The 15,407-nt window shown below is 44.4% G+C and overlaps 1 protein-coding gene across 1 annotated transcript in view; it reads left to right on the forward strand.

Moving 5' to 3' along the window:
* Positions 1 to 14,046: 14,046 nt before the first annotated feature.
* col6a2 (collagen, type VI, alpha 2) overlaps positions 14,047 to 15,407 on the forward strand; it is a 22,954-nt gene continuing 21,593 nt past the window's right edge. The window contains exon 1 of the mRNA XM_037682002.1: positions 14,047 to 14,213. The gene's annotated coding sequence lies outside the window, so the exon portion shown is untranslated. The remainder of the gene's footprint in view (positions 14,214 to 15,407) is intronic.

Here is a 15,407-nt window from a genome sequence, read left to right on the forward strand (position 1 = left end):
GGTCACTTTTTTACTTGTTGATTTATTATCACAGGAACCACAAACACTCTGATTAAAAGAAGTAAACCTCTTCGAAAACAATTCTGCTTTTCATGAAACAAACTTACAGTTTTTCACTTTTCTGGAACAGGCAATGTTTTGGAGCCACAAGAACATTTCACACAGTCTGCTAAATAAACTACAGATGTGCTGTAAAAAATGGACTGGTGGGTCACAGTAAATCTGGACAGGGCATGACTCCAGGAGTGCTCTCATTTTGCCTCTGTCTCTCACCAAGACAAGTTTTAACTTCAAAGAGTCAGCCATAGAGGGCAGCACGGTGGAGGAGTGGTTAGAGTTGTTGCCTCACAGCAAGACGTTTGTGGGATAAAATTCTGACCTTTCTGGGTGGAGTTTACATGTTCCCTCCACAAATGTGTGGGTTTTCGCCGAGTACTCCGATTTCCTCACACAGACCACCACCCCCGCCCCACCCTCCAAAAAAAAAAAGCATTTTAAGGTATTTGGCCATTCTAAAGTGTCCCTAGGTGTGAGTGAGAGTGGTTGTCTGTCTTCATGGGTCCCTGTGATGGACTGTAAGACCTTTCCAGCATGTCCTCTGCCTTTTGCTCAGTGACTGCTGAAGACAGATACCAGGCAGCTTCCTGCGACCCCGTAAAGAAAATTGATGGATGATATGTATAAGTGTAACCACTGTGAGCTAGATAACTTGAAACAGGCAAACTTGCATTTTAGTGAGATTCCTTAGATAGAGAACTTTACTAATTGGCTTTTATGTATGTGTATGTTTCTGTAAAGTGCCCTGAGACAACTTTGTTGTGATTTGGCGCTATATAAATAAACTGAATTGAATTGAATTGAGTGGCTGTATCTAGGCTTAAGAAAGGTCACTATCAGAATTTGGGTTGCTATCTCAAAATCCAATATGGCCACGGCCACCACCAACATCCATCCATCCATCCATTATCTTCCACTTGTTCTTAAGTCAGGTCTTAGGGGCAGCAGCTTGAGCAAGTCCAGACATCTCTTTCCACAGCCACCTCTTCCAGCTCTTCTGGGAGAACTCAAAGAAGTTCCCAGGTCAACCGGGAGACATGGTCGATCCAGTATAACTTGGGTCTTCCCCAGGGTCTCCTCCCAGTTGGACATGCCTGAAGCATCTCCCTACGGAGGCACTCAGTGAGCATTCTTGCCAGATGCCTGAACCACCTCAACTGGCTACTTTGGATGTGGAGGAGCAGCAGCTCTACTCCGAGTTTCTCCCGAATAATTGAACTTCTCACCCTATCTCTAAGGGAGAGTCCAGCTGTGAAGGAAACACACTTAAACTGCCTGTATCTGCAATCTCATTATTTTGATCACTACCTAAAGTTGGTGGCCATAGGTGAGGGTAGGAACTAGGAACGTAGACTGACCAGTAAACAGACAGCTTCAACACAGCTCAGCTCCCTCTTAACCTCAACGAACAGGCACAAAATCCACAATACTGCAAACACTGCACCAATCAAGCCCACACTCCATTCTTACGTTGCTCATGAAAAAAAGAACACTTGAACTTTGGCTCCCTATCAAATTCAGAATAGAATTCAAAATCTTACTCCTAACCTACAAAGCTCTCAACAACCTGGCTCCATCTTATATTACAGATGTAGTATGACAATATAGGGAAATATATGCATACTTTTCACGAGTTCCTCATCTTTCTGACTGTGTAAATGTCGTGCATTGAATTTTAACAGAAATGTAACGAGAGACGTTATTTATGTTTGACCCATCAAATGAATGCGGTCATTTATTTTCAGAATCAAAGTTTAACATCAAACATTTACATTAATTTGGCAAAATATGAAAATAATAACAGACAAGTTTCACAGAAAATGGGCTTCAATCACACGGCGGTGATTGAGGACTTTGCTTCAGATATTTCTAAAATATCTGTACTGATTTTAAGAGAAAGCAGAGTTTAAGATGGAAATGGAGATTTATGTTACAGAGAGATTTGTGAGGGAATTAATCTGTTTGACCAGAAAACGTGCACGCTCCATCAGATCTCAGCTTGCCTCCGGTACACTTAGTCGAAAATAGAACCTTCTACCTGGTTGACGATGAAATCAGGTCGGCGTAGGTTCCTTTCTGACTCTTTCAGCGTCTCCGTGAGAACTGCCAAACCCTTAGAGAGTCGTACGAGGTTGTTCAAACAGAAGTTATAATCCCAAAACGTCTCTGGATCATCCTGAACGCGTTTGCACCCAAGAACTCTGACTCCATCACTCTGTGCACTCTCTAGTTGAACTCATTTCTGAGTACAGCAACACAGCAACCAACAAACTCCAGCAACTCAGCGTCTCTGCTTCTTGCAACTCCTGCATGAACTGGGAAGTTGCCACATTTTAAATGGGTCGACTTCCGGGTCATTTGAGAGCTTTGATTGGTCGATGGACCAGGAATAGAGGTGTGGTGTATGATGTAAGATGTTATTAAAAGTCAAGGATTGTTTTAGTGACAAACAGAAAGATTATTGTAGGACTTCAGACTTCGTGGAGTCTCACTCTTATTATCTTCTGAAAAAGTTTAAACATGACATTTTTCTCGGTAAACATTTTAGTTGACCGAGAACCGACCTTTAACATACTTACATTGCAGACAGAAAAATCAAGAAATGCATATTAACCTGATTTCTTCTTTGAATGAGGAATAAAAATCATTACTTACTGTTTATGTAAAATAAAAATGAGTAGTTCTTTTCAACCTGTAACATTGAGTGAACTAACACAATTTGATTATCAAACATTTGTAAAACAGTAATGATTATAGAGAATTGTCTTTTCTGCTTGATTAATTCAAGAAAGAAAGTCACCAGATGGCTCAAACTGTATTTCTGGATGATAATCAATGAAATAACAGTCTCTGTTCATCTGATCAAGATTTGAGGTCAGATCAGGTTCAGATCAGGTTCACTACACAGATCTTATTGTTTCATATTTTCCTAACAGAGCACTTCACTCTCAGACTGCAGGTTTACTTGCTATCCCTAGAGTTTCCAAAAGCAGAATGGGAGGAAGATCTTTCAGTTATCAGGCTCCTCTCTTGTGGAACCAACTTCCAGTTTCTGTCTGTGAGGCTGACACATTGTCCAGTTTTAAAACTGGGATTAAGACTTTCCTTTTTGATAAATCCTATAGTTAGGGTCGGCTTGGGTTTCCTGAGCTGTCCCTTAGTTATGCTGCTATAGGCTTAGACTGCTGGAGGACAAACTGACCACAATTTTCACTCTACTACTGTCTTTACTTACTCTGCTCAACCTGTTTTGTATTTGTAACTATTTTTTCTATCCTTGATGTGTTTTTGTCTTTCAGGTCCTATCTGGACCTGCAATTCTGTGTTCATTCGTCTCTCCTTCCTGTTGTCTCAAACCCAACCGGTCGAAGCAGATGGCCTCTTGTCCTGAGCCTTGTTCTGCTGAAGGTTTCTCAGTTCAATTCAGTTTATTTATATAGCGCCAAATCACAACAAAGTTGTCTCAGGGCACTTTACAGAAACATTCACATACATAAAAGCCAATTAGTAAAGTTCTCTATCTAAGGAATCCAGCAGACAAGATGAATCTTGGCTTTGTTGCAGTCTCCCATCCTGAGCAAGCACAGTGGTAACAGTGGAAAGAAAAACTCCCTTTTAAAAGGAAGAAACCTCCAGCAGAACCAGGCTCAGGACAAGCGGCCATCTGCTTTGACCGGCTGGTTGAAAGGACAGGAAGGAGAGACAGACGGACATAGAATGGTAGGTCCAGGTGTATCTGAAAGACAAAAAACTCATGTTAAGGATAGAAAAAATAATTACAAATACAAAACAGGTTGAGAAGAGTAAGTAAAGACAGTAGTAGAGTGAAAAGTGTGGTCAGTTTGTCCTCCAGCAGTCTAAACCTATAGCAGCATAACTAAGGGACAGCTCAGGAAACCCAAGCCGACCCTAACTATAGGATTTAGCAAAAAGGAAAGTCTTAAGCCTAGTTTTAAACTGGACAATGTGTCAGCCTCACGGACAGAGATTGGAAGTTGGTTCCACAAGAGAGGAGCCTGATAACTAAAATATCTGCCTCCCATTCTGTTTTTGTAAATTCTAGGAACCAAAAGTAAACCTGCAGTCTGAGAGCGAAGTTTCTCCCTTTAAAAAAGGGATTTTTTTCCTTTCCACTGTTGCCTTTGTGCTTGCTCAGGATGGGACTGTGACTAAGTGAAGACTGAATGAGTCTGGCTTCCTTAGATAGAGAACTTTACTAATTGGCTTTTCTATGTATGTGAATGTTTCTGTACAGTGCTCTGAGACAACTTTGCTGTGAAACTGACATTTTATAAATAAACTGAATTGAATTGAACTCATCCACTTGAGGCAGAACCTCACCATCAACCTGAAGAGAGCAATACACCCTTTTCTGACTGAGGACCATGGCCTCAGATTTGGAGGTAGTGATTCTCATTCAAGTCGCTTCACACTTGGCTGCAAACCGCTCCAGTGAGAGCTTAAGATCATGGCACAATAATGTAACAGGAACACATAATCTGCAAATAACAGAGAAGGAATCATGAGACCACCGAACTATAAAAGTTATGAACAGAAATGGTGACAACATTGGCGGAGTCCAACTCCCACCCCGAAGGGGTTCGACTTTCTGCCAGAAATGCAAACCAAATTCTTGCACTGCTTGTATAGGGATCAAATAGCCTGTAGCAATGGGCCCCTAATGACAAGAACTGGTTTGGATCAGCACAACAACACCAAACACTAGGAAAACAGTTCACTTAAAGAACAGCTTCTGGTGGAGGTCTGAGTCCAGGAGGAAGTCCAGTCGTCTCAATCTATATTGGGGCTATAGGCGTCGCAATCATTATATGTGAAGGGGACATGTCCCCACCCCCCACATTAAAAAAACGTTCATTTGGACCCCCACTTTTACTATAAAACATTTGTTCAGTTGGCGCAGTTTGTCTTTCTTTGTGAACAAATCCATTCCACTTGATTAATAGGAGAACACTCAACCACTAAAACTCCACTCCAGGTTTTCCTGGTTACCTCCAACACTCCACCAGCCTACAACCTGCAGTCTTCCTCATTTACGTCTCCTCCTGCCTCAGCTGAGATCGCTCACAGGTGGAGGAGATGGAGACACCTCTGTGTTGCTCGCTCGCCAGCTTAGCGAGCTTAGTGCTGGCAGTTGTTGACCGGGAGGTTGATCATAAACATATATACATGTTAGGAGGATGCTTGAGAGAAGTGGAGCACTACGTCTGTAGCATCTTTGCTTAGCAGTAACTGTGATGCTGTAAGACGCTGCAGGTATAAGAGATGCTGTGTGTTCAGGTGCATTAAAGTTGAAATGTCTTTAAAACCGCACACTTTATTGTCCTCAAACTTTGTGAGAAACATTATTTAGATGAGTAGTGTTGAACACAAGTAAAAAAGTCCAGTGGTGATATTTTTTATTTCACTATAAACCCAAATAGTGCAGAACTGAAGTGCATTAAAGTTGAAATGTCTTTAAAACAGCTGAATTTACACAAACTTGGTGAGAAACATGCTTTAAATGGAATTAAAGTAAGGAAACCTAGATGAAATGTTGCTTTTTTTGTACACTGTACAATTTTTTGCACACTGGTGCGCGTGCATGCATGCACACACACACACACACACACTATAGTGTCCCCCTCACATTACATATGCTTCTGACGCCCATGAGTGTGACTCACACTGTTGTTGCGCAGAAGAGGATGATGTCACTCATGGTGAGTGAGCTGCAACAGCTGAGCAGACTGGTGCTGTACTTGGTCCGTGGGGGGAAATCCAATAATGGGGTCCAGTTAACTAAGCTGGGGTCATACACAAAATGACAGAGAGCAGAACCCAGAGCCAAGTCGTGATCCATGGGCGTAGTCGTAGAAGGAGGAAGGCAGAGTCGTACCATGGTCAGAGAGCGAGGTCAAAATCTGAAGAGGGGCAAACAAGACAAGGAATCCGTGGTACAGGTGAGGGGTCAAAGCAAGACAAGGACAAATGTAAATGGACTGTACTTATATAGCACCTTTCTATCTTATTTCAAGATACTCAAAGCACTTTACACTACAATCTGTGCCTCATTTACCCATTCATACAGCACTCTACTAGATCTATACAAAGCTAATTGAACAAATCATTCTAAAGAGACTAATCAGTGCTTTGAGATCACATTCATACACTGATGGGACACACATCAGAGGCTATGAGGGGTTCATTGTCTTGCCCAGGGACACTTTGACATGTGACTGCTGGTGGATTTGAACCCCCAACTCTTGCACTGAAGGACGACTGCTCTAACCACTCAGCCACAGCCGCCCCTACAAGGCATGAATGCTGGACATCTACTGGCAAATGGTTTTTGATGATCTGGCAGAGTCTGAGTGGGAGCTTGAAGGTTAAGAAAGGCAGGTGACAGGTGAATGGCATGATTGCTGATTGCTGTGGCAGGACAGAATAGAAATGGTGCAGGGTGACAAGAGCTGCAATGAACTTGGAAGGTAAACAAAACATGAAAACAACAGACTGTGGCAGGAAAAGGCGGCAAAAATGTGACGCCCAATCCCATATTTGCGGATCACCCCCCACAGTGTACCCCAAGGAACATAGTCGAACGCCTTCTCCAGGTCCACAAAACACATGTAGACTAGATGGTCAAACTCCCATGACTCCTGGAGGACCCTAGTGAGGATAAAGTGCTGATCCAGTGTTCCATGACCAGGACAGAACCTGCATTGTTCCTCCTGGATCTGAGGTTCGACCAATGATTGAACTCACTTCTCCAGTACCGCAGAATACACCTTACCAGGGAGCACACATTTTGGACCACCTTTTTGAAGAGGGGAACCGCCTACCAATCCAGTGGCATGGCCCTCAAAAGTCCACTGGGTGTTTCAAAGGCATGTAAATGGACTGTACTTATATAACGCCTTTCTATCTTATTTCAAGATACTCAAAACGCTTTACACTACAATCTGTGTCCTCATTTACCCATTCATACAGCACTCTACCAGATCTCTACAAAGCTAATTGAACAAATCATTCTAAAGAGACTAATCAGTGCTTTAGATCACATTCATACACTGATGGGACACACATCAGAGGCTATGAGGGGTTCAGTGTCTTACCCATGGACACTTCAGGATGTGACTGATGGTGGATTCGAACCCCCACCTCTCGCATTGGAGGACGACTGTTCTAACTACTCAGCCACAGCCACCCCAAACCAAGACAGCCCTACAACATCCAGAGCTTTAAGGATATCAGGTCAGATCTCATATACCGCCCGCGCCTTGCCACTCTCGGCGACCTCAGCCACAATTATGGACAGACAAACTCCCTAGTCCCCCGACTCAGCTTCTTCAATGAAAGACGTGCAGATGGAACTGAGACTGTCCGAGAAGTATTGCTTCCACCTCTTGACGATGTCACTGGTTGAGGTCAACAGCATCTCATCTTTACTGAACACAATGTTAGTAAAGCTCTGCTTTCCCCTCCTCAACCACCTGATGGTTTGCCATAATCTCCTCAGAGCTGACTGAGAGTCTCTATCCAAAGCCTCACTGAACTCCTCTCACATCCAAGCTTTTGTTTCAGCAATAGCCAAGGCTGCACCAAGGCTGCAGACTGCTTGGCCCTCTGGTACTCCTCAGCTGCCTCAAGAGTCCCACCATCTAACAAAGCCTGATAGGACTCCTTCTTCGGCTTGACAGTCCCCCTAACCCAGGGTGTACACCACCAAGTTTGTGGATGGCCACCACAAGAAGCACAGACAATCTTGCAGCCATAACTCAAGGTAGCCACCTCAAAAAATTGATGTGTGGAACATAGCCCACTCACAGTCAATTTCCCCCACCTCAGCTGAGATGCAGTTAAAGCTGTCCATAAGTTGTGAGTTGAAGATATTTCTGACATGTTCTTCTGCCAGGTTCCCATTAAAACCTCACTACACATTTGGGTCTACCAGGGCTTTCCAATATCTTACCTCGCCATCTAACTCAAGTCGCTACCAGGTGATGATCAATTGACAGCTCGGCTCCGCTCTTCACCTGAGTGTCCAAAACAAACAGCCACAAATCACATGACATGACTACAAAATCAAAGACTGATCTACGACCTAGGGCGTCCTGGTACCAATTGCACTCATGGCCACTCATAAGTTACAACATGGTGTTCGTGATGGACAAACCATGACTAGCACAGAAGTTCAACAACAGAACACTGCTCAGGTTTAAATCAGAGAGGCCGTGCCTCCCAATCATGCACCTCTAGGTCACACTATCATTACCCACATGGGCATTGAAGTCCCCCAGCAGAATAAAGGAGTCCTCAGCTGGCACACCTTCCAGCACCCCAGCTTAGGACTCCAAGAAGACTGGATACTTTGAACTGCCATTCGGCACATAGGCAAAAACAAATGTCCGAGCTCATTCCATCACCTGAAGGCACAGATAAGCAACCCTTTCAACTACCGGGGAAAATTCTAACACACAGGCACCAAGTCGGGGGACTGCATAGCCCAACGCTAGCTTGCCGCTTCTCACCATGGGCAACTCAAGAGTGGAATAAGGTTCATCCCCTCTCAAGGTGATTGGTTCCGGAGCACATGCTGTGTATCGAGGTGAGCCCAACTGTATCTCGTTGGTACCTCTCAACCTTACACACAAGCTCAGTCTCCTTGCCCACCAGAGAGGTTGAATTTCATGTCCCAAGAGACAGTTTTGGTAAACCACGGTCAGAGCACCAAGGCCCCACCTTTGGCAACTGCCCATGGAGTCATGCACTTGACTTCTATGGCCCCTCCTACAGGTAGTGGGCCCACAGGAACGCAAACCCATGTTGTTTGTTCGGGCTGAGCCTGACCGGGTCCCATGGGTAGAGACCCAGTCACCAGATGCTCGCCAACGAGCCTCTCCCCCAGGCCTGGCTCTTGGGTGGCACCCCAGTAACTCACGTCCGGGCAAGGGACACCGAGTTCCTTGATTGTTTTTTGTCCATACAAGTCTTGGGATTTGCTTTTTGTCTGGCCTGGCACCTAGTACCAATCTGCCAAAAAAAAAGTCACATTTGAAGAAGCTATGTTTTTTAATTGTTATTGCATAAAAGTATAGTTTCCTCAAATCACTGGGTGGCTGAAGTTTAATCTATGGTCTCCAAGACCACCACTGATAATTTTTTTAAGTGAGTGGTGATGTCAAAATAGCGTTGTTACTGTTTATATCTTTAAACGTGTTCCATTTCCTACAGTCTTCTCTTAACCAGGAGGTGTTATGAAAGTTCAAGTTCAAGTATTTTTATTGTTATTCGCATCGCATGTGGTACATGAGGTGGAATGAAATTATGTACTCAAGGTTCCCGTTGCACCCAAAAATAGCAAAAATATACAAAGATCTAAGATATAATGCTAAACAAGACAGTTTAGAAAGACAGTAAAACTGCTGCACAGTCAGAATGGCTGCAGAAGAAGACATGTACCGGTAGTCATCCAAAATGTGTCAGTTCTAACTAGACAAGTGGACCTCTGTTCTTGTTTCCTGATGACGTTTCACTTCTCACATGAAATCTTCAGACACCCTGGTTCGAACTGAAGAAGCCTTTCAGATGAATTATGAAACATCTTGAAGAAACAAGAACAGAAGTACAGTTGCCATGTTTAAACTCTCAGAATCAGCTAAAAACTTTACTGGAAGTGTACATTATACATACATCAACGTGTGGCATGGAGGCTGCACAGTTGCAGAAAGAAAAGCTTTGCAGAGAGTGGTGAAGGCTGCACAGAAGATGTTGGAGTCAGTCTCCCCACCATCACAGACATCTACACCTCCAGATGCAGGAAGAGGGCCACCTGCATCATGAAGGACTCCACTCACCCAGCATACACACTTTTTGCCCCGCTCCCCTAAGGCAGGAGGTTGAAGAGCATTAAGTGTAGAACCACTAGACTGAGGAACAGCTTCTACCCTGAAGCTGTTAGACTCATGAATCTCTAACCAGAATAATCACTGTAATAACACTTTAGTTGGTGATATGTGACTTATCTGTGCTGCTGATTTCTGGCCTTTAAGCTGCTACATTCATATCCATCTACTCACACAGACTCATGTTCAAGTTGCTGTTTAATACATCGTATTATTTTACATTAGTGTTTAGCGTATATCTTAGAAACTGTTTCTCATTATACTTTATATTCTTTTTTTGCTATTGTTGGATGTAACTGGGACCCTGTGTACACAATTTTGTTCCACCTCATGTACCACATTTGATGCAAATGACAATAAAGAACCTTGAACCTCGAACTGCCGTTTTCTCAGTAATTTTATACTTATTTTTTTCAGTAAGTTTCATTATAAACACTATTAAAGCTGTCTCAATAACACATTGATCTGTGTTTAGTGGAGGAGGCTAAAGTGTTTGTGTCTTTAGATTTACCGGTAGTTAGAGCAACGTTTGGATATCCAGTGCTGCAGCTTGATGACCCCTCACATTAAAGCATTCATCCTGCAAACGTTTTATCACCACAAATTTTATTCCAGTTTACTCATAACCACCCAGATTTATCTGCATGTGTAAAAGTAAAATCCTTGTTTGTTCTCTGTTGCCTAACAGGACACATGGTTTCTATCAGACCGTCAGACTGCAGCAGAACTTCAGGCCTCAGTTTCAGATTTTCTCCAGCCTTTTTTTTTTTTCTTTGATCTGGATTTTTGAGTCTTTGTTTTAATCTGAACTTGGGCGCGTTCACATTCTGTGTGTCTTTGATGCATCACTTCCTGCGTTGGAGTTTTTCTCAAGGGTCTGGAGCAAAATCAGCCCCTTATCAGATCCCTGATGGCGGACCCCTCCGGTGTGTTTGTCTGTTTGTGTGCTTTGTATGGCTGTGGGTATGTTTGTCTGGGTGCTGATGTGCAAAATTTACAGCCTGCATGACATGATTTCCATGCACGCTGTGGAAATTTGTCTTGGCTCTTCCGATGCTTTCCTGCAATTTCCTCTTTACTTTGAATGACTAAAGTTGCAGCAACTGGACTGTTTCAGTAACTGTTGTTTTATTTCAGCATGTTCTTTCCAGTGCACTTCACCAGCATTAGCAGAAAACCAACACACGGGAATGATTATAAGTTTGCACAATTTGTGTCTGTGATGCTGTAACGAGTCCCAAATGCTTCATGTGAACAAATCTGCACATCTGGAAGAGAAAGAAGATGGTTGGAGTTAACTGTCGGATCTTTTTGTGATATCTGGATGTTTTCTGTTCAGTTCATGCAGCTCGAATGTTGAGCTGAAAATCATCATTTGATGCACGGAGTGCTGCGAAGAACTTCTGCCGCTGTCACTTTGTGTATCCGTGCTGCCTGAACATGAAACTCCTGCTGCTGCTGCTGCTTGGATCAGTACAGACTCCCCACCCCCACCCCCACCCTCACTACCACCACCCTTTCATTTTTCTCATCTTTTTATGTGTTTGTGCTTGAACCAAATTCAGCTTTTGGAAACTTTTTGTGAAAAAAAGTAAGAAAAACTTTACAGAAACAAGATGTTTATAACTCTGCAACTGGTTAGGCAGTAACCCCCCCCCCCCCCCCCCCCCCACACACACACACACACACACACACACACACACACACACACACACTTAAATACTCTTTTGCTCCATGTGGAAGAAATAAAAATAAATAAATAATTAAAAAGGCTGTGTGTGTCAGAGAGAGAAACGGAGGAAAAAACTGATTTACTCTTTTTTTGTAGTTGGTGGTGGGGGGGGGGGGGGGGACGGTCATTCCTGTTGTATGAGTCAGAGTGAGACCAGAACACCCCACAGACTCACTCCACCTCCACACACACTCATCCGTGTCTTTTTAAGGATAAACCCTCTAGCAGCAGCAGGGACAGAAACGTCCACAGTCCCAGCTCTGGACACCTTGTGTCCATGTCCTCAGCTTCTCCTCCGTCTCATCTGAAGTCTCACGTCCAATCACAGACTGGATGTGCACTCCTGTCAGTCAGAGTAAACAAAGAGAAACAAATCATTGCAAGTTGGTGCTTCAACATCATAAAGGAGTTTTTTTGGGGGATTTTATTACTTTAAAAGTTCCATCCATCCATTTTCTTCTGCTTATCTGGGGTCGGGTCGCGGGGGTAGCAACTTAGGGAGGCCCAGACTTCCCTCTCCCCAGCCACTGAGTCCAGCTCCTCCGGGGGAATCCCAAGGTGTTCCCAGGCCAGCCGAGAAACATAGTCTCTCCAGCGTGTCCTGGGTCTTCCTCTGGGTCTCCTCCCAGTGGGACGTGTCCTGAACACCTCACCAGGGAGGCGTCCAGGAGGAATCCTAACCAGATGCCCGAGCCACCTCAACTGGCTCCTCTCGACGTGGAGAAGCAGCGTCTCTACTCTGAGTCCCTCCCAGATGATCGAGCTTCTCACCCCGTCTATCATGGTGCACTAAGATTCATAACTGGCTGTGATTATCGTACCCACTACTGCACCCAGTATTCACTGGTTAACTGGACATCATTAACTTCACACAGAGTGTCTCACTGGTACATTTTCATCTTTAAATCACTTCTTGGTCTGCTGCCTTCATACATCTCCTCCTACATGTCTCTGCGTGAGTGCAGCTACAGCGTGCGCTCTCAGGACATTATTACCTGCAGTGTTCCCTCAGTGAGGACTGAACTATACAAAAGGTCCTTCTCCTACTCTGCTCCTGTTTCCTGGAATATCTTACAAAAAGATTTGAAGCTCTCGACCTTGACCTCTCTAAGTGTCTTTAAGAATCTGTTGGACACCTGGCAGAGACCAATGCAGACATGTTCCTGTTTTTAGTTTTCTACATTTGTCTTGGAATCTAGCTGTTTTTTGTTTTGTTACCTTTTCCTTTTAGCCATCCTATTTGTTTAAAAAAAAAAAAAAAAACTGTAGTATGCTTTTTTATAACTGTCTATTGTTGTTGCTGTTGTCCATTGTTGTCATCTTTCTTTGTTGAAATCAGGTCTCTCTTGTAAATGAGTCCTCGAGGCTCAATGGGATTTACCTGTAGAAATAAAGGTTGATTGATCAAAGGGCCCGGTACCCCATACTCCCAGAGTACCCCCCACAGGGCTCCCCGAGGGACATGGTCGAACGCCTTCTCCAAGTCCACAAAGCACATGTAGACTGGTTGGGCAAACTCCCACGCACCCTCCAGGACCCTGCTGAGGGTGTAGAGCTGGTCCAGTGTTCCACGACCAGGACAAAAACCACATTGCTCCTCCTGAATCCGAGGTTCGACTATCCGACGGACCCTCCTCTCCAGAACCCCTGAAGAGCTTTATAATAACTTTAAAAGTTCCACATCTGATGTTAAAGTGATTAACTTTGTTCTGAAGGTTCACATGTGTCTCCAGCTGCAGTGCTGCTGATGACATGAATACAACAGGCGTGCATGTGTTTGTGCACATTTAAACACTGTAAATCCAGTACGAAGCAGACCTCCCGTACGCACAAACATTTGGACATACACAGCTGGAGCACCTACAGATGTGTAAACATGCTGCAGTCCTGGTCGGGCTGTTTACATCGACTCCTCAGCTTCTAATTACAAACAGACCAGAACGTCCGCTGTCGCTTCCTGCATGCTGGAAACCAGTGAAGAAGTTAAATCTTCATCCTGTCCGCTCTGGGCCTCCAGATGTTTGGGGTGAACTGTAAGGTGTGGGTGAAGGACAGGTGTGTGTGTGTGTGTGTGTGTGTGTGCGTCTGTGTGGGTGTGTGTGTGTGTGTGTGTGTGTGTGCAAACGCGCGCCCTGAGGGCCTCATCTGCACAAATCCTCTGATAATGAACGGCCCTGAAAACCGTCCTGAAGGGAGAACACAGATGCTTGGCTCATTGGGTCGCAGGTACGCACGCGCGCGCGCGCGCGGCTTCCAGTGGAGCCTCAGCGCCCCCGCGCGGACAGCTATGCGCACTGGGGTGAGGGCGCGCGCTGGAGGAGGGATCAGGGCCGGACCGGGACAGCAGGGCGAACCCACGGCTCTGCTGCGGGAACTGCACGCGCATCAAGAGGACTCTGTCTTCCCCACTCTGTCCTCCGGTGTCCCCCGTTTTCTTCCTCGGGTTTCTCTCCTGTGGACATGAGGACATAACCAGCCGAAGACCCGCAGCTCAAAGACTTCGCGTTTCAAAGGTTCAGGTAAAACACGCAATAACTCGCATCTTCTCTTGTTTTGCATCTTTTCCTCTCTGTCTTTTTCATTTTCACTCTTTAATGCGACAGTGGGTTTTTTTTTTATCCAACCAGTCCAAACTGCAGTGGGTGCTACACACTGACAAACTTTTTAAGATTTATCAGTTTAAATAATTTTGATGTTTTCTCTCCTTTCTGTGTCTTTTGCATGATGCTCCGCTGTGCTGTAATGAAATACTTTGATAATTCTCCTCACTGTCCAGCCGGGACAGCAGGAGAGGACAGGGGACACACTGGGAGCCCCCCTGCAGCTCCCGGTCAGTCCGCTGGGGGGAGCCAGAGCACAGCCGGGGGCGAAGTTACACATTCAACCTGATGAGGCTGAAAACAAGAAAAGAGCTGATTGTGACTCCATGTGTGTTGCAGATGTGGCAACAGTTTTTGAAAATAAATAAATAAATAAAGATAAAACATAATCAGAGAGAATCAGGGCTGGATTGATCACCAGGCTGCAGATATTTTCTTCTACTGAAAATTATCATTTTGTTTGCTGCTGGTGAGCTGCTTTTACAAGACCAAGATTATTATTTTACTTTTCTCCAAACTGTCCCTGCATTTTACCTCTGATTGATTGATTGATTGATCGATTGATTGATTGACTGATTCACGTAAAGATAAATACAATCCAACATGTCAAAGTTTGTGCTCAATAATCCAGGTAAAAAATCCAACAAAGTTAAGTCGGGTCTTCTGGACAGTTTCTTTGTGTTGAAACATTTCTTCTTTCATCCAAAGGACTTCATCAGTCCAAGGAGCTGCAACAAACTCTGTCTCAGTCTTACTCAGTCTTAGCACCTTCACATAGTGGATCAACCAGTTTTCTGGTGATAAGATGGTTTCTGGAGTCCGCCCTCTCCCTCGTTGGCTCCTCTGAGGCAGCCACCGCCAAAGTGGTTCTAAACATGAAAGTTCATGCTCAGTAATCCAGGTAGAAAATCCAACTTAAGGGACTGAGGTTGTTGTGGCTCCTCAGAATGATGAAGTCTTTTGGATGAACGACAAAACGATTCAACAAAAAGAAACGGTCCAGAGGACCTGACTGAACTTTGTTGGACAACCCAACATGCTTACATTCACGCCTACATGTTTTTAAATTCAATGATTCTTCAGACCGTGACCTTCAGGTGGAACACCCCCCCC

This window comes from Nematolebias whitei, chromosome 9 (assembly GCF_014905685.2).
Source record: "Nematolebias whitei isolate Nwh7 chromosome 9, NemWhi1, whole genome shotgun sequence".
NCBI lineage: Eukaryota > Metazoa > Chordata > Actinopteri > Cyprinodontiformes > Rivulidae > Nematolebias > Nematolebias whitei.